We start from the raw sequence: 26,212 nt of genomic DNA, 5'->3' as shown, positions 1-26,212 counted from the left end.
GAATTTATGTCATATTTTAGTTTATGTGTTGGGGTGTCGGGAGCCGCCCCTTAGTGGGGGGGGATATGTCATGTGTATTTTGTTGATTCATGTCTTTTATTTTGAAATGTTTAGTTCCTGTTCCCCTTGTCATATGATTTCATGTTTTCCCTCTATATTCATGTGTCATGTTTTCATTGGTTTATTGTTTAATTTTCTTGTCAGAGTTCTGTCTGTTCCTTGGTTTATGTTCTCCCATGTCTTGTATTTAAGCCCTCATGTTTTCCATTGTCACTTGTCAAGTACTGAATGTGAATGTTGAATGTAACTTTGTAGTCAAGTCAAGCCATAGTCAAGTCCATGTTTATGTTTTATGTTTCACGTTTGTAGTTGGGGTTATTACCCCTCCCAATCCCCAACCCCACCCTGACACTCAACAAACATTTCTGTGGTCACTCTTGATGGACTCCAGCGGAGAAATTTGTCTGGGCAGCCCGGCCGCAGAAACGCAAAAGGAAAAGGGGAAACAGAGCTGGCGTTCTCATCAGAGTAAGACGTCACACAAATCGACCCCCACTACCCAGTATTCTACTGGCAAATGTTCAGTCTCTGGACAACAAGCTCTGCGAGCTGAGAGCGCGGATCTCTTTCCAATGAGAGACGAGGGACTGCTGCATTATCTGCCTTACAAAAACTTGGATGTCTGTGGAGATTCCAGACTCAGCCATCGAACACGCGGGGTTCTCCGTGCACTAAGCGGACAGAGCGAAAGACTTCTCAGGTAAAAGCAGAGGTGGTGGTGTATGTTTTATGATCAACAAACTCAGGTGTGATCAGAGGAACATACATTCTATCAAGTTTTTGATAGAATTCTCCTGATCTGGAATTTCTCATGCTTCTGTGTCGACCATTCTGGCTCCCGAGGGAATTCACAATGGTCATTATCACTGCTGTGTACATCCCACCACAAGCCGACACAGACTGGGCACTCAAGAAACTGTATGGGATTATAAGCAAGCAGGAAACCGCACACCCTGAGGCCGCATTCACTGTGACCAGGGACTTTAACAAAGTCAATCTCAAATCAGTTGCCCCAAAATACTACCAACACATCAGTTTTAACACACGAGGGGACCAGGTTTTGGACCATTGCTACTCTCCCTTCCGGGATGGCTACAAATCCCTCCCCCACCCACCATTTGGCAAATCGGACCACTCTTCTGCCCGCTTACAGGCAGAAACTGAAACAGGAAACACCCACCCTCAGAACGATCCTGTGCTGGTCAGACCAATCAGACTCTATGCTACAAGACTGTTTTGATCATGCAGACTGGGAGATGTTCTGGTCCGCCTCTGATGACGACATCGAGCTTTACACTGATAGCGTAATGTGTTTCATCAGAAAGTGCGTAGAGGATATAGAGAAACCTTGGATTAATAGCGATGTCCGCGTGGCACTTGATGCGCAGACCTCTGCTTTTAATTCCGGGAACACGGAGGAGCATAAACAAGCCAGTTATGCCTTCCGAAAAGCAGCAAAACGCCAGCACAGGAACAAGATTGAAGGACAGTTCAACACCACCAACTCTAGAAGCATGTGGCAGGGAATTAACATCATCACGGACTTTAAAGGGAATTAAAAACTCCGCCGTGAACACTGCTGCCTCTCTCCCGGATGAGCTAAATACTTTTTATGCTCGTTTTGAGGAAAATAACACCGCCCTTGTGGAGAGAGCTCTCACAGCCGAAGCTACAGAGGTTAGTTCACTCTCCATCTCTGTAGCGGATGTAATCCGATCCTTCCGACGGGTGAATATCCATAAAGCTGCGGGTCCAGATGGCATTCCGAGCCACGTCATCAGAGCATGTGAGAACCAACTGGCTGGTGTTTTTACGGACATTTTCAACCTTTCCCTCTCTTGTCTGTAGTCCCCACATGCTTTAAAACGTCCACCATTGTGCCTGTTCCAAAGCAATCCAAAATCACTTACTTAAATGACTGGCGTCCTGTTGCTCTGACCCCCATCATCAGCAAATGCTTTGAGAGACTAATCAGAGATTACATCTGCTCTGTGCTGCCTCCATCACTGGACCCATTGCAGTTTGCTTACCGCAACAACCGCTCCACTGATGATGCCATTACATCTACAATACACACCGCTCTCTCCCACCTGTAAAAAAGGAACACTTATGTGAGAATGAAGTTTGTAGACTACAGCTCAGCATTCAACACCACAGTGCCCTCCAAGCTTTATGTGAAACTCCGGGCTTAAACAGCTCGCTGTGCAGCTGGATCCTGGACTTCCTGTCAAGCAGACGCCAGGTGGTTAGAATGGGCAGCAACATCTCCTCCTCACTGACCCTCAACACTGGAGCCCCACAGGGCTGTGTTCTCAGCCCACTCCTGTATTCTCTGTACACACATGACTGTGTGGCAACGCACAGTGCTTTCATTAAGTTTGCTGATGATACGACTGTGGTAGGTCTGATCACTGACAATGATGAAACAGCCTACAGAGAGGAGGTGCACACTCTGACACACTGGTGTCAGGAGCACAACCTCTCCCTCAACGTCAGTAAGACAAAGGAGCTTGTGGTGGACTTCAGGAGAAGAGAAAGATAACACAGCCCCATCACCATCACCATCAATGGAGCACCAGTGGAGAGAGTCAGCAGCTTCAAGTTCCTGGGTGTCCACATCACTGAGGAACTCACATGGTCGGTCCACACTGAGGCCATTGTGAAGAAGGCTCATCAGTGGCTCTTCTTCCTGAGACGGTTGAGGAAGTTTGGAATGAACCACCACATCCTCACACGGTTCTACACCAGCACTGTAGGGAGCATCCTGACTGGCTGCATCTCCACCTAGTACGGCAACAGCACCGCCCACAACTGCAAAGCCCTGCAAAGGGTGGTGCGAACTGCCAGACACATCATCGGAGGTGAGCTTCCCTCCCTCCAGGACATATATACCAGGTGGTGTGTGAAAAAAGCTCAGAGGATCATCAGAGACTCCAGCCATCCAAGCCATGGGCTGCTCTCACTGCTGCCATCAGGCAAGCAGTATCGCAGCATCAGGACCAGCACCAGCCGACCGCATGACAGCTTCTTCCCCCAAGCAATCAGACTTATGAACTCTTGATCTCTCACGATCAAATACATCAGCACTGCACTTTACTAATCTTATTATCTCACACCGGACTGTCATAAATTATATTCTCTCTTAACAACACACTGGCAACTTGCTATCAACCGACAGCCTGGGTGCCAATGCAGTGCAATACAACCTACTGTATATTTTATATTGTAGAGCTGAGGAGGGCGGGGCCGGGCTGGAATGAGACACACCCGGTCCCTAATCAGCCCGATGCGGCACGCGAGGGATAAAGGCGGCCGGGGACGACAGTTCGAGAGAGAGAGAGAGAATTACAGACAGCTGTGCTGTGTTTTTAGTTCTGCGTTTTTGGTTGGGTTTTTGGTTAATAAATTATTATTTAAGTTGTCAAGCCGGTTCTTGCCTCCTCCTTTCCTCTAAACCCCCTTACATATATATACTATGTATTTTGTGTATTCTATATTGTGTGTATTGTATACTGTACATTGTATATTATTATTTGTATATTGTGTTGTGTGTAAATATGTGTATATTCAATTTTAAATTGTGTTGTGTAAATCTGATGTTTATTGTAAAATGTCTCATCACTGTCACGACTACTATGTTGCTCGGAACTGCACCAAAGAATTTCACACACTATTGCACTTGTGTATATGGTTGTGTGACAATAAAAGTGATTTGATTTTTTGATTTGATTATAGTGAAGCAAATGTGTGCCCCCTAGAGCAACAGTGACGCCTCACAGGATGTGTACAAATCTTGGTCTTAGAGATATTTGGAGACTTTTGAACTCATCTGGTAGGGACTATACATTTTTTTCATCAGTCCATAAGATTTATTCTAGAATAGATTTTTTTTATATATATCTGTAAGGGGGTTTAGAGGAAAGGAGGAGGCGAGAACCGGCTTGAAAACTTAAATAATAATTTATTAACCAAAAACACAACCAAAAACACACAACTAAAAACACAGCACAGCTGTCTGTAATTCTCTCTCTCTCTCTCGAACTGTCGTCCCCAGCCGCCTTTATCCCTCGCGCACCCCATCAGGCTGATTAGGGACCGGGTGTGTCTCATTCCATCCCGGCCCCGCCCTCCTCAGCTCTACACTCCTCCCGGCGTTGCCTCAGGCCGGGGAGCCCCCGGCATGACGTACATCCCCCCCCACCCTTCCTCTCCGGGTGGGGGGGCGTGCCTTATGCCCCGACTGCCGGCGGGTCCTCCCCGCCTTCCTCGACCTGGGAGGAGACAGGAGGGGAAAAAACAACACAAAATGGCGAGGGAAAGGCCAACACGGAGAGGCAGAGAGAGAGAGAGAGAGGAGAGAGAGAGAAAAAGAAACTCACCGGTTCTCTGATGCGCCGTCGCGTGGTCCTCGATCACTACTCCACCCTCTCAGGCGGACTGCAGCCGCTCCTCCCCGGGCGGACCGGAGTCAGACCTCCGACCCCCAGCAGACAGAACGCCCCTCCGCGTTCCCGGCGTCCCGTGGGGACTCTCCTCCGCCCCTGGCAGCGGCCCTACCACTCCAGGCGGTCGGGGAGTCGCTTCCCTCCTCCCCCCGCGGACGGCGGTCTTCTCTCGACCCCTCCACGTTCCCGGGGGACGGCAGGGCACTCCTCCGCCCCCGGCAGCGGCTCCCTCGCTCCAGGCGGTCGGGGAGTCCCGTCCCCACTCGCCTCGCGGACGGCGGCCATTCCCCGCGTCCGGGTAGTCGGGCTACTCCGTCCCCCGTCGGACGGCAGCGGCGCTCCCCTGGGTGGACGGCAGTGTCGAGGACTCTGCGACGGGAATCCCTCCTCCTTCCCGGGTTTCGGCACCAGTGTAAGGGGGTTTAGTGGAAAGGAGGAGGCGAGAACCGGCTTGACAACTTAAATAATAATTTATTAACCAAAAACACACAACCAAAAACACACAACCAAAAACACAGCACAGCTGCCTGCAATTCTCTCTCTCTCTCTCGAACTGTCGTCCCCGGCCGCCTTTATCCCTCGCGCGCCCCATCAGGCTGATTAGGGACCGGGTGTGTCTCATTCCAGCCCGGCCCCGCCCTCCTCAGCTCTACAATATCTAAGTCCCTCATTTCATCTGTTGCTGATTGCTCAATTGGAAACATCTTAGTCTCAGATCACGCCCCGCTGAATTTAGAGGCGTTGCTACATACGGAGAAAAAGAAATCATATAGCTGGTGCTTTAATGTATACCTTTTGCAAAATCCTGAATTTCAACAAACGTTAAGGGCTGAGATCAATATCGTCTGATGGCCTCTGAGAATTGACCCGATTTAAATACAAATATAATACTATTTTGTCACAGAAGGTGGAGTTTTGGCTATTCAGGGCAAGACAGTCATACTTTGAGTCGGGGGACAAAGCAGGGAAGCTTTTGGCTAGATATATAAAGCAGAGCAAGTCTTATTCTACCATTCCCTCAGTGAAATCTGCTGGTGGTGAAATATTTACATTGGCCATTGATATTAATAATGCTTTTAAAGAATTCTATCTTGATCTTTATAGTTCCACATCTTCGTCTATTGATGAAGATATTAGAAAATGTGTGGAACCATTAGAACTCCCTAAACTGATGACTGAGCAAAACAATAAACTTCTAGCATAAGTGGAGCCAATTCTGTAGCATAAGTTCTAAAAACTCAGTGGCAAAGCCATCTGGCCCCGGAGCCTTGCCTGTAGGCAAGGCCTTAATTACCTCGTCAAGCTCCTCCAAGGTCAGAATCAAGAGAATTTTTTTGCTCAGCCATCAGTTTAGGAAGTTCTAATGGTTCCACAAAGTTTCTAATATCCTCATCAGTAGACGAAGATGTGGAACTATAGAGATTAAGATAGAATTCTTTAAAAAATTAGCATTATTAAAATCAATGGATGAGGTAAATATTTCATCACCAGCAGATTTCACTGAGAAAATGGTAGAAAAAGACTCTCTCTGTTTTATATATCTAGCCAGAAGTTTTCATGCCTTTTCCCCTGACTCAAAGTATGGCTGTCTTGCCCTGAATAGCCAAAACTCCACCTTCTGTAACAAAATAGTATTATATCTGTATTTCAAGCATACTGTATGATCCGGCCCCTAAGAACCACCTTAAGTACCTCCCAAGCCACACCCACAGAGGACACTGAAGACCAGTTGGTCTCAATATAAACATTGATTTCAGCTTTTAACATTTGTTGGAATTCAGGATTTTGCAAAAGGGATACATTAAAGCGCCAACTATATCAATTCCTTTTCTCCATATTTGGCAACACCTCTAAACTCACCAGAGTGTGATCTGAGACTAAATGTTTTCCAATTGAGCAATCAACAACAGATGAAATGAGGGACTTAGATATATATAAAAAATATATTCTAGAATAAACCTTATGTACTGATGAAAAAAATTTATAGGCCCTACCAGATGGGTTCAAAAGTCTCCAAATATCTGTAAAACCAAGATTTTTACACATCCTGTGAAGCATCAGTGTTGCTCTAGAGGACTTACACAGTTTTGCTTCACTATGATCAAGGACTGAATCCATCAAAAGATTAAAGTCTCCTCCCAATATTATATCATGAGGGGTGCCAGCGGCTTGCAACATCCCTTCAAGATCTATAAAAAAGCCCTGATCATCAATGTTAGGTGCGTAAATATTAGCCAAAATAAGACTTTGCCCCTGAATTTCTGCTAAGACTCTTCCTAATTTATCTTTAATCTGTTTGAGACATTTGAATTGTAGATGCTTACTTATCAGTGTAATGACTCCCCTGCTCTTACTTGAGACAGCACTAAAGAAAATATGTCCGCCCCATATCTTCCCAAATTTTTCAGCTTTCTGCAGGGAAAGATGCGTTTCTTGAAGAAACACGATATCATATTTCTTATGCTTAAGAAGAGAAATAAACTTCCTTCTTTTTATGGGGTGCCTCAACCCATTCACATTCCACATGGAGAGAGACAATACACTCATATTAACATTTGACATTTTGACATAATGGAAAAAATTAATCGTGGATCAAAAACAAAATTATAAAGACCACATTCCAACATTTAGTGCAACAATCAAACCCCAAACTTCCCCCCAAACCAAATAAACAGAAAAAAGAAAAATGTGCGCTTTAACCCCATGCACGACAGCGCCAACTGGCATCCATCCCTCTAAACTCAAACAGTCCGTGTACGCCTACGAGAGCCCCCATGATAACTTTGCTGTCGGATTGCTCAAGTCCGATATTTCTATACAAATTTGTGAGACAGAATTACACAACAGAAGATAATCTCTAAAACAAACTCCAGCCAATAGGCAGAATAAACGCAAAGAACGTGTAGATTCATCAACATAACTGTCCTGAAGGTGTGTTCCTCCACAAAACAAACTCCAGCTGCTAAGTGGAACCAACACAAAAAGAAACAAAAAACCTCGGATAGTCAAGTGGATGTTCAGTGAGTCGGTCCACTCGGCTGCAACGTGAGTACCACAAAATGACTTACTCCGTTGACTTTATGAAGGACATCGCTTGCTGGGGACATGTGAATGTTTTACGGCCCTCCTTAGCATCTATTTTCAATTTGGCCGGGAACATCAGTGCAAAAGCGACCTTCCGTTGAAGTAAGAGTTTCTTGCATTCTTTTAATCGATCATGTTTCTCTCTTGTCGATTTCGCAAAGTCTGGGAAAGAGAAAATGCTGTGGTTCTTCCAAGAAAGCCTTCCTTTATTCCTCACCTCGCATAGCACAAGATCTTTATCGGATGATCTCAGAAATTTGGCCAGAATTGATCGGGAGCCAGAACCCTGTGAGCTCACTCGATTTCCAGCTTATGTCCTATTATGTCGAGCAGACTCGGAAAGAGCCCGTCCAGGAATTTCACCATATCCTGTCCCTCTTCGGCCTCAGGAATTCCAACAATACGGACATTATTCCGCCGGCTACGGTTCTCCAAGTCCTCCAACTTCTCCCAGACACACTCCAAATCCACCTTGGTCGCTAGCGTATTAGCAGATAATTCCCTCTCCGTTGACTCAAGATAATCGGTCCATTTTTCGACATCCCCCACTCTTGTACCACCACAGCGAATTTCGTCTCTATGGCAGTGATCGATCGACGTATTACAGAAAGATCCACCAAGTCAGCAACGACCTTTGCCAGCATTGCCGACATGTTCAACATTTCTCGCCGAATTTCCTGGAATTCTCCGACCAGATTGACTCCCGGGTTCTGGGCCTCCAGGGGGGTGTCAGCTTGAGCACGTAAGTGTCTTTTAATGTCTCCAGAGCCCAAGGATTTTGAATTCTTTGACATATTGTCCTCCTAGAACAGTAATGCACAGAGTGTATAGAATCTCACCGGTTTATGACATTAATAGTGTTAAAACTAGCAAAGTGAGCAGAGCTCGCCGTTCATACGTCCAAACCTCGTATGGTGTCACGTGACTCTCCGAATTTATTCTATTATTAAAAAGTTTAGCAGAAATGGAGTGCTCTACAAGAATTTCAGAGATCTGTAAAGCTTTGGTTAAGGCTAATAAGTGGTCTGCACTTATATAGTGCTTCCAAAGTGCTTTACACTATGACACATTCAACCACACACTCCAATGACAACAGAGATACCATGCAAGGTGCTAGCCTGTCATTGGGAGCAACTTGGGGTTCAGTGTCTTGCCCAAGGACACTTCAGCATGTGTAGTCATGTGAGCCAAGAACTGAACCACCAACCCTGTGATTAGTAGCCAACCTGCTCTACCACCTGAGCCACAGCACACCTAAGGTTAGATGTACACAAATCTATTGTTTGGTTTTAGAAGACTTCTTTTTTGGAGCTTGACATTCGTGGTCAATATGAACTGCAAATTTATGTCAAGAGCTGCATAAAGATTCTTCAAGGAATTCTCCTTTTGTGTTCCCCATAAAGAAATAACTTTACAGGTTTGGAATGACATAAAGGGTAAGTGAATAATGACAAAAGTTTTATTTTGCCATTAACTATTCCTTTAAAATAAAATACATTTAAATTAAATCCACAATTAAATGTTCATATTTTTTACTTTCAGTCATGTTATTCACTACTTTGATTCAGTAGCCTACCAATACTTTTTACCCCAAAAAAATAAAAAAATAAAAAAATAAATCAGTTTGCCGCAAGTTTGCTGCTAAGCTCATTTGCATGTGAAAATGATCAGTGGTGAGTTTGTCAAATTTGCCATGAACACTAGATTTTTCTAAGGGCATTAAAAAAGGAATTAAAACGCTTACTTAAAACTGTATCGTAGTTTAGATGCTCACAATTATTTCCTCTGCGGAAAGATTGGGAATATTGAATTGCTCCTATTGTAATCAATGAAGCCGTTTAATAAAGCTGTCTGCATGACCTGTGGACAAGGTAAGAATTTATTTTTTCATTATAAAAAATAATTTTCATGTCTTTTTTTCTGCCTTAGCTTCTAGAGTATACTACTTCAGCTACTCTGACTTCCTTAAAATGATGAACAGTCTATAGAAATGGTCTATAACATTTATAGTGATATTTTCTAAGGAAATCCATACTGTAAAAATATAAGTACTATTTTGATGAAAAACTTATATATTTTTTAGATATTTCTTCTTTTATAAGTTATCCTCTTCCTATTTCTTTCTACTTCTTTCCCATACAGAATTCTGATATATGGCCATATATAATAGTCAATTTATTAAAGCATATATGGTCATACACAAATTCCATTAGTAGGCTATGGAAAAATATGTTACATTTGTGAAGACGGACATTTTTGTAGTATTTTGAAACGTATGTTGCATATATGTACAAGTTTGTGGCTTTATTATAGCAGGAAAAAAACCTGTATGAACATATACTTCATACATGTATTTTGCATGTATTGCCATTTATTGTTCTGTATGAGTTGTGCTTATCTCTGGATAAACTAGATTTTGTTTAAATTCAATGGCATCCAAACTTTGGGTTAGTGTTTTGAAATTATCAGACACTAAACAAAAATCAACTTTCATACCTCAAAATCAGTTGTTAAAAACATCAAAGATATTCACCACTTGATTTTTCTGTTTCCGCCTGACACACAGGTAGAAAGAGTGAAAGCTTTACTACGCATGTGCAGAGAGTAATCAATTAGCTCGCTTGTGATTGAATGATTGCTTGATTGGCAATGTCCATGAGCATGTACGCATTCTCGCACACTATTTAAGTCAGATATTGTGCAAATTGGGTTACTTGGCTTGCATTGGATCAGAAAAAGTCCTGCACTATATCTGAAGTAGATATGCCGATCTTTGTGGGGATGTCGAATGTTTGGAGGATTATAATGATATTTGCATTTGTGCCCTTTGTAGGTGAGGAACAGTTTTAACAACCCAGTGATTGTAGCAGACCAGTTATGTGCCGAAACACTGTAACTCATGCCCTGTTTAACATTAATTTGAGTCAATCTCTTAAATTCAGTTTGAGTTGTGCTTTGAAACTGTTTCACTGTCTATTTCAGTGGCACAAACAAAAGAAACATGTGGTGAACCAAGAAAATATCAGGACAAGCTTCTGGACAACCAAAACCTTGTTAAATCAGTATTCAGAAACTTGGAGAAAGTGGTGTATAAATGTGCTCCTGGTTACACGCAAACGGGTGGCAGTCCAACATCGGTCTGTGTTAATGGACAGTGGACACACTTGAACATGCAATGTGAACGTAAGACTTGTCTAATTCTTGTAGATCTAAAATGACTTTATTAGCTAGCAGGGAACGTTATATACGCTAGTTAACTGTAATAACCTTGCCTCTAACTGGGAGGGGGAAAAAAAAAAATCTGCCTTACCCATTTCAGAGCAAATGCAGATGTATTTTGATATACATTGCCTATTGTTGAAAGGCTTGAATAGTTTAACCCCAGCTCAAAGTTGGATAACGCACAACTTTTTTTTTTTCACTAATATTTGAACTGCTAATGGGTGATTGGGAAAACTGGCCCAGATTTAACAAATAAATGTCCAGCACCATAAACGCTTTGCTTGAATGAAGTCAAACTTGTAATTTCTCAAAGATACTGAGTTGCAATCATTCCCAATGATTTCAGGTTATCCACCTGCTGCTGACATCTCAAATTCTGACACATCCTCTGTAAAATGTCCAGTCATTGACCTGCCCAATGGTATGGTAGTCAATGCTAAGGATTCTCCACGTGAGGCTTTGTTTAACACTGTCCAGGTCACCTGCTCTCCTGGATTCAGGCTGAATGGAGCACAGGAACTTCGCTGTGGAGCAGATGGTTCCTGGACACCAAACGTTCCCACCTGTGAGCCAGGTAGGTGATCATCAGGTAGTGTTGAGAGGTAATGGACTGCATAATGTAATCCTGTTACAAAATCAAGTTCTTGTAACTGGACAGTTTTTAAATCTAATGTAGTTGCTTCATCGGTTATTGATCGCATTTATTGCCTAGGTGGTATAGAATCCGCTCTTTGTAATCTGATTTGGTGTTTACTCTATCCACATGCTGTTCTCATGCTCTTTCAGTTAAATGTCCTGTCACTGAGGTCCCAAATGGCATTGTAGACGGCAATGTTAAGGGTTCTCCACGTGAGGTTGTGTTTGACACTGTTGTTAGGATCACCTGCATTCGTGGCTTCAAACTGGTTGGAGCGAATCAACTCCGCTGTGGAGCAGATGGTTCCTGGACACCAGACGTTCCCACATGTGAGCCAGGTACAGTGCTCTATTGGTCCTGCACTATTCGTTCAGTTTTCAATATGCCTGTAAATATTGGCTAACATTGATTCGGTGAATGCGTGTCATGTTCCATAATGTGTAGTGATTGCAAGATGAGCACATTGCAGATAAATGCCCCTTTTCAGTGGAATTTAGCTTTTGATTTGGAATAGATTAAGTTTTTTTTAAATGTTGGTTTCTCTTTTGACTAGTCTAGTTTGTTTAAACGTCAGTGACATGTTCAGCTCATCCCTAGTTTTGATGTCTGTTCTAATGGGTTATTTACAGTGACTTATCTGCTAAAAACAAATTGGATTCCAAACCATTTCATTTTGTCCACATTCTGCTCTATCTCCTGCTGTTGTTCCTTAGTGAAATGTCCAGTCATTGACATTCCCAATGGTACAATAGTCAAGAATGGTAGGGGTTCTCTACCTGAGGCTGCGTTTAACACCGTAGTTCAGATCACCTGCTCTCCTGGATTCAAACTGAATGGAGCACAGGAACTTCGCTGTGGAGCAGATGGTTCATGGACACACAGCATTCCCATCTGTGAGCCAGGTAGGTGATCTTCAGAAAGTGGTTTGTGGTAAAGGACTACATTTAACCTGGAATGCGCAAATTAAAGTCCTTGTTGTTGGGCTTTATTTTAATGTCCAATTAGCATTTTTGCAAGTGCAAATTGGCTTGTAATTTTGCTGATTATGGCTCTTAAGGAGCTGATTTAAAATTTAAAGGACACTGATTCAAAGTGACTTATCCACATGTTTCTCATCCTGGTTCCTCCAGTGACATGTCCAGTCATTGATGTGTCAAATGGTTGGGCATCCCCACGTGAGGCTGTGTTTGACACCATTGTTCAGATCACCTGCTCTCCTGGATTCAAACTGAATGGAGCACAGGAACTTCGCTGTGGTGCAGATGGTTCCTGGACCCCAAGTGTTCCCACCTGTGAGCCAGGTAGGTCATCTTTCAAGTGTATTGTGCCTTTCAGCATTAAGGCCCAGTTTGTTTGCACCCATATCAAGTTTAGTTTTTGTTTGGAATCGAGCAAGTGGCAGGCACACAAAGGCACCTTAATTTTATCCACATGCTGCTCCCTTCTGGTTCCTCAGTGAAATGTCCAGTCATTGATGTCACCAATGGTCTGGTATCCCCACAAGAGGTTGTGTTTGATACAAATGTTCAGATCGCCTGTTCTCCTGGATTCAGACTGAATGGAGCACAGGAACTCCACTGTGGCGCAGATGGTTCCTGGACCCCAAGTGTTCCCACCTGTGAGCCAGGTAGGTGATCTTCAGACAGTGTCTAGAAACGGACTAGATGTAATGTGGATTACATGATTGCATGTTGTCTTTGCAGCAATGGCAATACATTATTTTGCTGATTGTGCCCTTGGCTCGACAGCTCTTGTAAAGCAAGAGCCTAAAGTGTTTTGTAGGTGTTCATGGGATTTCTCAAGGGCAACAGGCCAGCCATGTACAGTGCAAGTTAGAAGTTTACATGCACTTCGTTAAACTCCGCAAAAAGAAACGTCCCCTCACTTTCAACTGCTTTTATTCAGCAAACTTGATGTGTGTAAATATTTGTATGAACGATTCAAAGACAAACTGAGCATGTCTTTGTATATAAAATAAGCATCAATGCCCCCGCCTTTACATGTGTGGAATGGTTTTGAAAATCTTCTGCAGTATAGCTGCTGAAGAAAATATACATTAAGGCATTTTAGATGCTTATTAAAACCCATCAAACCCCTTAGATCGGGACATCCACAACTGAGGCACTGACTAAACAGAAAAATGCCAGTTTGAGTTTGTAGTTATTTGCATGATTTGCTTGCGTATTGAGCTTTTATTAAAGCTATAACTGCACTTAAGATGTAACGCTGGGGTGTTTCCTTTTCAAGAGCTCTGGCTCCACTTATTCCACAACGAAAGTAACCCTTGCATTAAGTGAGAACTCGTTGTCTGACTTTGTTAGACGACGTCGACATAACTAAGCTTGGAAATTTTGGTGAAAACATTCAAATACTCTGTACATATCTAACAGGCTTTAACATGAAGCAGTTAACATGGATACTCCCACTTGTCTGTGACATTACTGTGGGCTCCAGTGTAGTTGGCGATTTGGCACTGCAACCAAGTCTCTCTGCAAAGCCGGTGTTGAGCTGTCTTGTTTGAAAAGGAATATTTAGTGAAATGAAGCGAACAAACCATCTTGCTGATGCGATCCGGGAACTCAAATTTCCTCTCTCCTAATTTGGGAAAATGCAATGAGTGTTGCCACAGCCTGGCACTGCACAACGTTCTATAGACTTTGCAGGCATCTCGAACCTCTTGTTGCTCCAATCATCCCGGTTTCTCCCTGCCGTGCTGACTTCTCACTGCTCTAACTGCGGACCTGTAGGCAGGCCAAAGAGGTGAAGCAGGCATTGACCTGTTTATGCAGATGAAGACTTGTGCTGATCTATTCAGCTCTTGCATATTGGAGACGAAGTAGAAAACTAGTTGATTAGGAATGTTTCGGAGCCTTTTATTCGTTAATCCAAAAAGTGGAGTTCTGAATCTTGCAGTATGTTTAGTACTGTGACCTCAATGGAAGACTTGATAAAGGAAAATTTGACTTCATGCATGACACATTTTAAAGGAATGGTTAAAGTGATTTCCTTTCACCCTCATGCAATCCCAGATGTGGGTGGGCGATCTGACATCTTCACGATGAGTTTTTATCACTAACAATCACATTTGTTAAATGACCATATTGTAATGCCTGTTTTTGGAAAATCCAGTAGTTAAATACAAAGTGAAAACCACTTAAGTTTAAAAACTTGACAGTTACAAGGCAACACTTGGTCAGCCTTGCTATATTACTCCATCACATTATGCCATTGTCTGTTCAACAGTATTATAAACTATTTTCAAAGCAACAAAGACTTCATTAGTAAGTGCACAACGAAAACGCGTCTTGAAGAAAATGGATTTCAAATATTTATAAACACCCTTGCAAAAGTGTTAATGCCGAGCATCCTTTTGACAATCTTTAGCGTGCTTCATTTTGAGGTGGTAAAACATTTTGTATTGTGTTTTTGTATCATGGTGGACTGCTGCATCCTCCGCTAGAGCGTGCTCCATCCCGCAAAATTGGAACTGTTAAGAATCTGCAACGAGTTTGTGGGCGTTTGGCCACACAATATATCGCCCAGCCCTAGTATGACTTGCCTGAATTTCCCTTTTAAGCTGAGGTTCAATTTAGGCACCCATTTACTTGCATTGTGTGGCCTACAATCACAAATCCGCATAAGTGATCCACAAGACTCCAGTGGTTAAATGTCTTCAGAAGTGATATGATGGCTGTGGGTGGGAAGTGAATCCCTTTTCACATTTGTGGTTTTGGTGGTTCTCCATGCATGCCACTCCCTACTAGACAGGGAGGACCATTTGAAGTAAATGCTTTAGTATCTTTCTCCAACACTTGCCATAACTTCTGAAGATATGGATTAAAACAAGTCCTATTGACAACCTATGATCCCTTATGTGCATTTGAGCATCGGGGCCTTGGCACCCTATCACTTGCATTGTGTGGACCTACAGAGCTGCAATTAATCTTGTGTTCTGCAGAAGAAAGTCATACACATCTGGGATTTCATGAGGGTGAGTGACTCTTCATTGGAAGTGTTTTTGGACACTTGCCATGCTCCATTTTTGGGAAACATTTTGAAGCTGTGGACAGTTTTGCAACAAAGAAATTTTTAAATTTATCCTGATTAATGTTGACTGTTGTGCATTACCTTTTTAGTGATTCAAACAATTGTAGCATTCACAAGTTGCTCTTTCTGGTTCCTCAGTGACATGTCCCGTCATTGACATCCCCAATGGTCAGGTAGTCCCTCCAGCAGTTGTGTTTGACACCAGTGTTCAGATCACCTGCTCCCCTGGATTCAGGCTGAATGGAGCACAGACACTTCACTGTGGAGCAGATGGTTCCTGGATGCCAAATGTTCCCACTTGTGAGCCAGGTAGGTGATCTTCAGGTGTGCTCAAGTAGTGTTTTGAGCAGTGACTAAAACCTAATGCTTTTTGTTTCTCTGGTTGTGTCAGTGACTTGTTCACCACCTGTGGTGGAAAATGGAGTGATAAATGGAGAGGCACCATGGTACAAACCCGAAGACACTGTGATCATCATGTGCAGGAGGGGCTTTAATATGACTGGCTCTCCACAAGTCACATGTGGACTGGATGGCCAGTGGCAAGCCTTGCCCCGTTGTCTCAATGAGTGGTGAAAACCTTAACATGTATGGTCTTTGACTAGTAACTTTCCACTAGATACTGTGCCTCAATGTCAATAAATGACCACGCTTTATCTTTTTGGCCTCATTCTTGACTAATACAAAGTGCTGTTCTGGATTTGGCATTGTGGTAGAGATTGCTTACCCAAAAAGAGATTACTTATTCACCCTCAGGTTCCAAATTCATTGTCTTGTGAAATACAAAGGTGTTCAGCATGATGTCTAGCCTTTCCGCAAATGGTACACTTTATAAAAAAAATTCTGGGTTATTTTTCTACCCATTCGCTGGGTTAAGTATCTTGACCTATTTTGCTGGGTTATATTCTCGGTAATGGCTCACTGACCCAGCGTTTGGGTTCCTTGGTTGACAAAGTGCACTTGGCATATTTGACCCAGCGCTTGGGTTATCCCCTTGTCTCCTCACGCTGTTCAAAGCCAAAACCTCTCTGAGGACTACGTTGGACAGTACAAGTAAAGGTGGGTGATTTGTTTTGCTACAAGTCTATAAAACTAGCTTTTTCAACTAGTGAAGTGTATTTTTGGGATTTTATGTAAGGGAAAAGTGACCATTCAAAAATTACAACAGAGGTTGTAATCACATTGTGGCAGTTACACTTCGGGTGCCTGTTAATGACTATTCAATAGGCCAGCTTCAGTTTAATCCATGGTTACTGCGTTTCAAGACGTTATTTAGATATGCTCGTGGTTGTATAAAACAGGTTATTTCCATAGTGCTTTTTCAGCCTTATCAAATGATGAAATTATACAATAAGATGAGAATATCAGGCCACAATGAAACGGTTAAGTAAACTAAGGAAAGAGGATTCAGAAAGGTAGGGTTTAGGCAGATGACTCACTACAACCAAAGTGCAGTACCCACCACTTAACCTAGCAACCCTGGCACCTGCTGTAACAACCAATGACCAGCATACAGGTGCATCTCAATAAATTAGAATGTCGTGGAAGTTCATTTCAGTAATTCAACTCAAATTGTGAAACTCGTGTATTAAATTCAGTGCACACAGACTGAAGTAGTTTAAGTCTTTGGTTCTTTTAATTGTGGTGATTTTGGCTCACATTTAACAAACCCACCAATTCACTCAATTAGAATATGGTGACATGCTAATCGGCTCAAAACACCTGCAAAGGTTTCCTGAGCCTTCAAAATGGTCTCTCAGTTTGGTTCACTAGGCTACACAATCATGGGGGAGACTGCTGATCTGACAGTTGTCCAGATGACAATCATTGACCCCCTTCACAAGGAGGGTAAGCCACAAACATTCATTGCCAAAGAAGCTGGCTGTTCACAGAGTGCTGTATCCAAGCATGTTAACAGAGTCGAGTGGAAGGAAAGTGTGGGGAAAAAAGATGCACAACCAACCGAGAGAACCACAGCCTTATGATTGTCAAGCAAAATGGATTCAAGAATTTGGGTGAACTTCACAAGGAATGGGCTGAGGCTGGGGTCAAGGCATCAAGAGCCACCACACACAGACGTGTCAAGGAATTTGGCTACAGTTGTCGTATTCCTCTTGTTAAGCCACTCCTGTACCACAGACAACGTCAGAGGCGTCTTACCTGGGCTAAGGAGAAGAACTGGACTGTTGCCCAGTGGTCCAAAGTCCTCTTTTCAGATGAGAGCAAGTTTTGTATTTCATTTGGAAACCAAGGTCCTAGAGTCTGGAGGAAGGGTGGAGAAGCTCATAGCCCAAGTTGCTTGAAGTCCAGTGTTAAGTTTCCACAGTCTGTGATGATTTGGGGTGCAATGTCATCTGCTGGTGATGGTCCATTGTGTTTTTTGAAAAGCAAAGTCACTGCACCCGTTTACCAAGAAATTTTGGAGCACTGCATGCTTCCTTCTGCTGACCAGCTTTTTAAAGATGCTGATTTCATTTTCCAGCAGGATTTGGCACCTGCCCACACTGCCAAAAGTTGGTTAAATGACCATGGTGTTGGTGTGCTTGACTGGCCAGCAAACTCATCAGACCTGAACCCCATAGAGAATCTATGGGGTATTGTCAAGAGGAAAATGAGAAACAAGAGACCAAAAAATGCAGATGAGCTGAAGGCCACTGTCAAAGAAACCTGGGCTTCCATACCAGCTCAGCAGTGCCACAAACTGATCACCTCCATGCCACGCCGAATTGAGGCAGTAATTAAAGCAAAAGGAGCCCCTACCAAGTATTGCGTACATATACAGTAAATGAACATACTTTCCAGAAGGCCAACAATTCACTAAAAATGTTTTATTATTGGTCTTATGATGTATTCTAATTTTGAGTGAATTGGTGGGTTTGTTAAATGTGAGCCAAAATCATCACAATTAAAAGAACCAAAGACTTAAACTACTTCAGTCTGTGTGCACTGAATTTTATTTAATACGAGTTTCACAATTTGATTTGAATTACTGAAATGAACTTCCATGACATTCTAATTTGAGATGCACCTGTACATGTCATCACAAAAGGGGTGCAGTGTTTTATTAAACAAGAGTACACAAACCCTTACAATGTTGAATTGTTAGGCATATTACCTCATGTCTTTTTGAGGATAGCTGAAATAGACTAAAACAACTAACTAGCAAGACTCACAATGGCGCTAGCTAGGTTTGGTTAGCAGTAGCTAGCTAACCTAGTCAAGATATTGCTAATCAGATGTTTCTGCTGTTTTTGTACAGCAATGGACATTTTTGTGAAAATGCACCAACTGGAATCTCGACTACCTGCAAATTTTTCCAACGAGGCACTCATTCACAAACATTTTTTTTTCAATTTCAATAGACTGTGTATATAATGTAATCCATGCCTGCTTTACTGTGCTCTTCCAGATGAGCAGATGGATGAGTTTCTTGTTATTGATCCCAAAAATTGGCCTCTGACTAAAATTAAGACATTTCCAAGAACTAAAATGACCAAGTTAGACATGCAATATCTGTTTGTTGCCAAGCCAGCATAGCTGACTTGAAACAACTTTTTTTTTTTACACCCTTAAGGGCAGTCCACAGCCTTAACTGTGCTTCTACACATTTTGAATGCAATCTGAATGGTTGTTAAAGTACTTATGAGATCATACAGAAGGCACCTAGTTCAACAATGACCATGACACCAGCAGCTCAGCTAGGTGTGATTCTGACCAGGCTCCCAGTTTGATATTTGAGGCACTTGATGCTCAAGAACCTTCTTGTAAGGAAGTGTTTGACTTTAGTGGGGTTTGTGATTTGGAAGAAGAGGGTATGACAGATCAGGTAGTTATTTTCCTGGCTAAACTGAAATCTAAGTCTTCAGACTTTCACTGTTAATTTTACAGTGCAGGAAACATCAAGTCTGTCTGATTGTCTCCAAGCTCCAGGAAAGAACAAAGATCTTGGACAAGACAAGAGCATAGGAGCACGAGAATTGAACAGTCAATTCGAGGTAGCTTCTGAGCCTTTCACAGGCCTAGAAACTGAATATAGGCAAATGAAGTGTTATGCAGTCTGGCAACTTCATTCAGCCAGTTGAGGCTTTCCCTGGCATTTCCTATGTTCAGCACAGATTCCAACAGAGGTACAGTTACACAAATTTCAGTGTGTGACAAGTTTTAGCGCATTCCACTTGGACCTCTCCATGTCTAAGGTTGTTGCATGGAAGAAGCAAGACAGTGGTGCTCTGCAAGACTTGTGATGGTGAGCTCTGCAAAAACCATGCCCGGTTCTCCCATGAAGTCTCTATTCCTCTTTACATTGATGTAGAGACTGTGTGAGTCCCCTTGGCTCAAAGACATCTGTCCACAAATTAGGATTTATGTATTTTGCTATCAAATGTTTACCGAAAGAGCTGCTTTCCAGCCTTGCCTCCATCTTTGCTGGCAGTCTACAAAACTGATGCCAGAACCTGTGGCATTGATGCGGTTTTAAAGCCCATAGTGGAGGACATAATCATTAGAGAAAGAGGGTGTTGATATCAACATCTTTTTGAGGGAACAGTAAAAGTCAGCATCTGTCAGGTTGTTGGTGATAATTTGGGGCTGAATGCAGTTCTTGGATTTACCGAAAGCTTTGCAAGCAATTATGTTTGCTGGTGGTGCCGTGTTCCAAAAGAAGTCCTTAGGGTACAAGAAGACTGTGGCAGTTTGGAGAATGCTGAGTCCAATGAGAGACAATGGTCTTGATGGTGTCTCAGACACTGGCCTAAAACGTGCAAGTGCCCTCAATGATCTCCACTTATTTGATGTCCGCAAAAACATGGCGCCAGACATTATGCATGACATCTTAGAAGGTGTAGGGTGTTATGAGATGAAGCTGATCATACTCAGAGGAAGGACACTTCACTGTAGACACTAAATTACAGGATCACAAGCTTTGACTATGGCTTTAGTGATGTCCACAACAAGCCCACTTTGATTAAAACATTACCTGCGTAACAAAGATGGGGTCATGAAGCAGACAGCAGCACAGATGTGGTGCCTTTTGAGACTGCTTCCTCTAATGGTTGGAGATCTAGTCCCAGAGTTTAATAGGTTCTGGGAGCTACTGCTTCTTTCCTGCATGGAATTATTATTTTTTTTTTTTCCCCCACTGTCGAGAGCACAATCTACTTGAAGTAGCTAATAGAGGAACACAGTACTCGAGTTGTATCAACATCTGAAACCTAAACACCACTTCATGTTGCATTATCTAAGAGCCATAAGACCGCTTGGGCCATTGGTGCAGTTTTGGACTATGCGATTTTTTTTTTTTTTTTTTAAATAAAAAGAAGCCATGCTTCAACGCATAAGACATATATGGAACTTCAGGAATATCTGTAAGACGATGGCCATTAGACGAGTAATGTTACAAATTTCTTTTCTGGAGGTGTCTTTGATCACAATGTTGAAGTGGGCCAAGGTCACAGCACTATTCTCGCTGATCTTTAGAGATGTGATTAAATCCAAGGAGGCTTGGAAAATATTCCATCCTACATGGGTGTATGTGCCAGCCTGGGTAAAACTTAAGGAAACATATAGGCCAGGTATGATAGTGTTTGTCTTACTGTTCAAGTGGTGACCCACAATTTGGATGTATAAGACACTGCTTGGCTTTTAACTCCAAATTCATATTAGTGATTTTGAAGTTGGTCACTGTCGGATTTGAAAGGCACAGCAAAGGCAAATAAATGCAACACACTCTTGCCATCACATGTATTGATGTTGCTGATCATCATCCTGTTTGTACAGTTCAGTCATTCAAAAATGACTTTGTCTGATACAGGGTGTTGTAATGGTCTGAAATTGAAATCGGTTGTTTAAAATGGTCATGTCATTTAATTCAATGTAATCTAACCATATCTGGTTTAATCCAAATAACGTTTTCTTAGTGTTATTGAAGGCTTCTCAAATTTAGAAAATCAGTTTACATGGTCAAATACAGTCTAGGTAGGGGAAGGTTTTTTTTTGAGGTAAGCTTCATTATCTACCTCAAAGCATGCAGAGTTATGTGAAACCAGAGGCACCTATGTCCATAAGCCAGCTATGGAGACTGGTCAGGACCAATAGACCTCTGACATAGAATTAATGCACATTTCAGGCTTGGCAGTTGAGTCAAAGTGCAATATGAAATATATGATTTGTATCTCAAAGTATTCCTTATTTCTCGGTTCATTTTAAATGCATTAAGTTAACATTTTTATATAGAATATTGTATTTGCCTAAACGTGTGGGGGGGGGTTTGTCCTGTAGAACAGTATCCCACTGCAGCACTGCATATGAAAATGCGCAGCCCAACACCTGCATCGGAAAATACAGCCAACATTTGTTCTTAATCTTTTTCCAGATGACACGTTTGTGTTTCCTGACAAGTAGGAAAAGCATGACTACTGACAACTCTTAATTTGTTGTCTTTACCTTTTTGTAAAGTAACATTTCCTATTTGCATTCAGTAAGATACTGTAGTTTTCTGACAACTATGTACCAGAATATCCGTGCCATACTGATGAAAGCACCACATGGACCCTCCATTGTGGAGAGTCTAGAGTAATAAAATTACCACCAAGCAAAGGCGTGCAATGGTGCGAATTACTGTTTCTTATTGAGAAATATGGAGAAACGGGAGTAATAAATGCGTTGTATTTGCATGTATTTTCACCCAAATCAAGACAGAATGAGGTTCTATTTTGAAACTGTTTTTCTTATTTGGCAATCATAATACAGACCATCAGAGACCAAAAAGGCAATGGCCATGTCTCTAGAGACATTTCCCTGTCTCTGTGAACCTGAAGGAAATTTGTGAATATTCATCTTTTCTGACCGACATTATTTATCTCAACTGTCATTTAACTTGTTATATTGAGTTATACTGGTCAACTTTTCGTTCCCTTTTATGATTTTTATTTTTGAGTCTACCATTACTGGTGTTTTTTTGCACATTGATTTTGAAACATAATATAACAAACATTTATCTTTCAGGAGGCCTGTTTCAGCCAGGGGCAAAAACATAGGCTTTCCACAGGATTTCTTGAGGAGCACCTTCGCAATAAGAGGATGCGGAGATTAAGAACAGTCCTCCGTAGAGCCTGTCTGAGGAGAGGTTGACTTTCATTCCTAGTAAGACTTCTGCTTTTAAACAACTACAGCACCCTTTGTAAATATAAGGAAATCAAGCTGTGGAAACATGTCTTTCCTGTCTATATTCTTAGTCTTTCATTGAAATATTTAAAATATAACCTTTTAAGTAATTGATAATCCATTGAATTGAGAAAATGCACAACCAGAGGTGGTAGATAAGTGTTTATGTTGTTGTCCCCACACACACATTTATTTACTTTGATTTTTGAATCATTACTTAAAGGTTAGATTTTTGTGAATATTTGAATGAAAGAACAAGAGGATAAACAGCCTGTTTTGCTCATTTACCAAGGGTGGCAATATTTGTGGAGGGCACTGTACATATACAGCTGATGTAAATTAACCAGTATGACTTCACTTTGCCAACTTGCCTCTCAACAGCATCAACTTTGTCTCCTGAGAGAGCAATTCAATTAAGAGTGGCTAAAAAAACAATACTAGACCACAGGACCAGGTTGAGCAGTATATGGTAATATAGAGAATGAAACTAGCAACGATCAAGATCATGTGTACTGTTTTAGAACTGTATACCTGTTAAAACAATATTTGGTTGTTTTCTCCATATGGATGCTGACAGGTTATGCTGAGGCAAGTGACTTCTGTCACTGGGACTTGGTAAGGTCAATAATGCCTATATTAAAAAGGCTTTCAGTTTGAAGAGCATTCAACCAGATGAAAGCACAGAAATGCATAGTTATGCCAAGGTCTAAAACATCTTGTGATCTGATCAAACCACATACGAATGTGATGCGGTCACGTGTTTGACCACATTTAAGGTGTAAACATCCTGAATGCGTCTGGGCAGCAGCTAAGTGCTGTCAATCAACCGCTGTGCTAAAACAGGTTTAAATTTTGCTGGTTACAAGTGGCTTTACAAGAAGATGTAAGTTCGGAAAATGTTAAAAGCGGATACATAAGCATGAGAACTTTGCGGATCTTCAGTGTGTCTGATCAACATGTAGGGACCGGGGAGTGGAGCGGCAACAACTTCCCCTCTGCGCTCAAAGGATTTAATCACTCCGGGTTGTCCATTTCCCGCTCCTGGATTAGAAAAACCCCGCTCCCTGTTCGCTCCTTGGCAAAATTAGCGCCTAACTATCTCTCCACTGTGAGTTTATTTCAGTATGCTGCTTAATATCACAGCTTTCCATGCAGTAGGTGTATTAAATGAAAAATAAATACACAATACTAGAAGAAAAGCTACAAATGTGCTTATTAGAACACTAAATTTAGCCCAAGACTAAATTTGTATAGCTTTTGAAACGTATTGGCAGCATTCTCTGGGTTTGATCAATTAAATTGATAGATGCAAAAAAAATAAAAAAAATAAAAAAAACTCTGCATTAGTTTCACTTTAGAAATACTAGCGTTTGAATATAAGATCAAATCTTCCTCTATTCGCATTTTGCGGAGCCTCATCTGCAAATGTGTAATGCATAAATTAGCGTAGGGCACTAAAATGAATTTAGATGGCAATCAAAGTTAAACTACGCAATATTAACATGTTGATTAGTTCAGTTGGTGTTGAACTTTTAATGACGTAAAATTCTATTTAATGCGGGAAAGAATAGCCTACAGTTAAGATTGAGATGCATTAGATTAGAATGTTGATTTATAATTTATTCAAAATATTTAATTGGGAATTATGTATTACTGACAGATTCTCTCCACATGTGAATGGATTATCATCGTGTTTTCTGGACACGTCTTTTAGGATTTAACAAACCTTTGATCGTGGCAATCACCTCCCCACTCGTGTTCTCCTTCGCCATCCCATCATTAATTTTCACTATATGCCAGTTGACGTAAGAATAAAGAGACGAGACACAAGCATGTAGTTAACTCCAGCTTTACCACAAGCTTAACTCAATAATAGGAAGCGTGAAAACAGAAAGCGAAAGTAACCTTCGCGCTGGAGGTCGAACGTTACCATGTGCTGCTAGATTTTAAATGATTTATTTTTTCACATTCTTGCTGGTTATATCAAATTCCATCTTTCCTTCATGCCAGTAGTGTTCAACACTGCTTAAATACGTGGTGAATTATTACATTTAAGGGCCGTTAACAGGTGTTTTGCCCGTGATGGAGCATTAGTGGAGCGCTCTTGGAGCGAGAGAAAACAATAGCCTAGTTTCCATCCACTTTTCGCGCTATTTTGTTATTGACGAAGCGAAAATGCGAAATTTGCCATCTTCCTGTTTCCATTCAAATGGCCTTTTATCGATAATGGTGTGCGTGATGACGTCATGCCTAAAACACTCGTTTTATCATACACATGTCGTGTGGAAGGCTGGGGATCTGGGATTCATTTGATGGGAAATGGGGCAGTTATTTGTTTTTGGGAGACTCTCGGGGAGGGACTGTGGAGAGAGGCATAGTTTTAGATGTGTATGAGATATATATATTTCTTACTCGCTTGGATCTTTGTCCTTATTAAGAATCAGACTTATCCGGGCTTGTGTCATGGTTGGCAGACGCTTTCCCTTTAATGACTCCGTATAACATTCTAACAAATGTCGAGCCAGTTCTGTAGCATAAGATCTAAAATTCAGTGGCAAAACCATCTGGCCCGGAGCCTTGCCTGTAGGCAAGGCCTTAATTACCTCGCCAAGCTCCAAGTTTATCTCAGAATCAAGAATTTTTTGCTCAGCCGTCAGTTTAGGGAGCTCTATTGGTTGCACAATGTCTAATATTTTCATCAGTAGACGAAGACGTGGAGCTACAGAAATCAAGATAGAATTCTTTAAAAGCATTATTGATATCAATGGCCGAGGTAACATTTTCACCACCAGCAGATTTCACTAAGGGAATGGTGGAAAAAGACTCTCTCTGCTTTATATATCTAGCCAGAAGTTTCCCTGCTTTGTTTCCCGACTCAAAGTATGACTGTCTTGCCCTGAATAGCCAAAACTCCACCTTCCACCAAAATAGTGTTATATCTGTATTTCAATCAGGTCAATTCTGAGGCCATCGGACAACATTCGGTGCTTCAGCTCTGCCTCGGCACTTTTAATACTCCCTTACAACTGCACGAGTTCTCGTGCTTTGGATTTTTTGATGAATGAGGCAAACTGTATGATCCGACCCCCTAAGAACCACCTTAAGTGCCTCCCACGCCCTGCCCACAGAGGATACTGAGGACCAGTTGGTCTCCATGTAAACAATGATTTCAACTTTGAACATTTGTTGAAATGCAGGATTTTGCAAAAGGGATACATTAAAGCAACTATGATTTATTTTTCTCTGTATGTGGCAACACCTCTAAACTCACAAGGGCGTGATCTGCGATTAAGACGTTTCCAATTAAGCAATCAACAATGGATGAAATGAGGGACTTGGATATATATATATATATATATATATATATATATATAAAATAAAATATATATATTCTAGAATTAATCTCATGGACTGTTGAAAAAAATGTATAGTCCCTACCAGATGAGTTCAAAAGTCTCCAAATATCTGTAAGACCAAGATTTTCACACATCCTGTGAAGCGTCACTGTTGCTCTAGGGGGCTTACACACATTTGCTTCACTATGATCAAGGACTGAGTC

General features: G+C 41.8%; 1 protein-coding gene across 1 annotated transcript in view; it reads left to right on the top strand.

Annotated features, from left to right (window-relative positions):
• The first annotated feature begins 23,466 nt into the window (after window positions 1-23,466).
• LOC127418535 (sushi, von Willebrand factor type A, EGF and pentraxin domain-containing protein 1-like) overlaps window positions 23,467-26,212 on the top strand; it is a 176,187-nt gene continuing 173,441 nt past the window's right edge. Inside the window, exon 1 of the mRNA XM_051659115.1 lies at window positions 23,467-23,761. The gene's annotated coding sequence lies outside the window, so the exon portion shown is untranslated. The remainder of the gene's footprint in view (window positions 23,762-26,212) is intronic.

The sequence above is a fragment of the Myxocyprinus asiaticus genome, chromosome 28 (assembly GCF_019703515.2).
Source record: "Myxocyprinus asiaticus isolate MX2 ecotype Aquarium Trade chromosome 28, UBuf_Myxa_2, whole genome shotgun sequence".
NCBI lineage: Eukaryota > Metazoa > Chordata > Actinopteri > Cypriniformes > Catostomidae > Myxocyprinus > Myxocyprinus asiaticus.
The sequence above is the reverse complement of the archived record's forward strand: the minus strand, read 5'-3'. Positions and strand labels throughout refer to the sequence as shown.